Below are 2316 nucleotides of genomic sequence, written 5' to 3'. Positions count from 1 at the left end.
TCCAAGAATGACCTGTAATTTGTTTTTTTTTAGCCTCCACTGTAAAATATGGGGGCGCCGTGGCTGAAAGGTTAGCGCTGGGCTTCCGAACCTGGGATTCTGGGTTCGAATCTCGGTGAAGACTGATATTTCGAATGTCGGGATTTTTAGGGCGCCCCTGAGTTCACCCAAATCTTATGGGTACCTGGCTTTAGTTGGGGGAAAGTAAAGGCGGTTGTTCGTTGTGCTGGCCACATGACACCCTGCTCCTCAACCTTTGTGCAAAGAAACAGATAACCTTAACATCATCTGCCACATAGATCGCAAGGTCTGAAAGGGGAACCCTTTTTTTTTAATTACTGTAAAATGTTTTACACGTACAGTTAGCAATAGGAATCCCTCTCTTAAAGGAGAAAAACTCAAGACGTATTAGCGTGTAACCAAACCATGTGATTAGAACTACGTAGCCATTGACACAGCAAGTAAAGCAAAAAAAACAACAAACTCTTGAACCTTGGCCCCCGGGGGGTCGAACTATTTAAAGCTTGACTCGGTCTAGAAATGTTTTACACTTGGGGATATACGACCATTAAGTCTTTTATGTCTTGGCGTTAATGTCTTAGCAGTAAGTTCTATAATATAACCGCTGAAATCTCTAGTGACGATGTTCAGCTGTCAGCTAGACATCGCGATATAACAATTGAATGAATTGAAACAATATTAAATGATATATACGATGGGCGTTGTGTGTTGTGTGTTGTCGATAGGAAATGTAAAAGGCTCAACGAGCTGACATAGACTTTCGATCTAGAGTTTGTTGTTATCATTAGTGTTTGCCCTTTTTTTTGTTAAATCTGTGTTTTCAATAAATAAGACTACATCACCAAAAAAAGGGCAACAAAGATTAAATTTGCAAACAAAAAATGTCATCATTTAATGTTAGTGAATAAAAAAAAAGTATTGTCAATGTTTTGCCATGCTTACTCACATATGCAATATTTTAAGTTTTGCCTTGTTTTACAGAAATGTGACGTGTCAAATAGATGTTGGTCTAAACTGCCCAGAGGTTGTGACGTGGCAGGTCAGTGTTCAGGCCTTCTGTTCATTCCTATACGAGTTATTTACATGCACACAATGTTTCTTCATTCATTTAGAGTTTTAGACCATCGCCTGTAAAAAAAAAAAGGGGAACTATCCATTGATTCTAAAATATTTATTGGGGAAAACAGCAGGCTTGCAACTATATATATATATATATATACTAGCCATATATTACCTGCGGTCCGCAGGTTTTCAATTGCGTATCACTGGTATAGTCACTGATTTAGTGTATTAGAAACAATTAAACTAAATAATAATGTTATAAGAAAGCGAGTATGAATGGAGTTATTAAAATTGCTAATCGACCTAAATCCATTTTTTTATTAAAACATTTGCTTGTAGGTTTACATTATATTTAAATCTAGACCCAGAGTCCAGATACAATTATAGTAGATGTAGATCTATTTATTATAAGAGTGAATTCAAGGGCTCAGGAAGCTTATTAATATTTGTATGTTAGTATATTTAATATCCCCATACAGGCCCTCATGTTGCCAATCCATCCATAAAGTTCCCCTTTCAAACCTTGTGGTCTATAGAGCAGATGATGTAAAGGTCATCTGATTCTGTGGCCTACGGTTAACGAGGGTGTCATGTGGCCAGCACAACAACCTTTACTTTTCCCCAACAAATGTCAGGTACCCATTAGAGCTGGGCAAACTCAGAGGCGCCCAAAGATCCCGAAATTAAAAATCCCAGTCTTCACCAGGATTCGAACCCGGGACCCCCGGTTCAGAGGCCATGAGCTTTACCGCTCAGCCACCACGCCTCCGTAGTCTAGTCCACTAGGGTTGAAATAGTTGATATTTATTTTGACTGACAACAGTTTTTTTTTTCATCCTTCAAAGGGACGGTTTGAATATATACAATCGATTAGTTAGACTTAGAGAATTTCTTGTCATTGGTTTAAAATTCATAGACCGAAGAGACACATAGATAAGGCCCTACACCTCGGCCAGAGAAAAACAATTGGCATATAGATCTAATAACAGGGTCTGCCCTCACTGTCACAATGATAGCCGACCAGGACTGATCCCAGTCATTTAAAAGCTCAGCGAACTCTTCATCACAATAGTCCCCCCACCCCCTTCTGTTACAGCAGACGCAATCGTACTTACAAACACGTGTGCGCGCGCGCACACACACACACTTACATACATAATTTCTAAAAAAAAAAAAAAAAAAAAACTACAATGTACACACAGATGAGGTCGTGGGTGCGTCACCAGCTGTTGG

This window comes from Biomphalaria glabrata, chromosome 1 (genome assembly GCF_947242115.1).
Source record: "Biomphalaria glabrata chromosome 1, xgBioGlab47.1, whole genome shotgun sequence".
Taxonomy (NCBI): Eukaryota; Metazoa; Mollusca; class Gastropoda; family Planorbidae; genus Biomphalaria; species Biomphalaria glabrata.
This window is presented reverse-complemented; position numbering follows the sequence as displayed.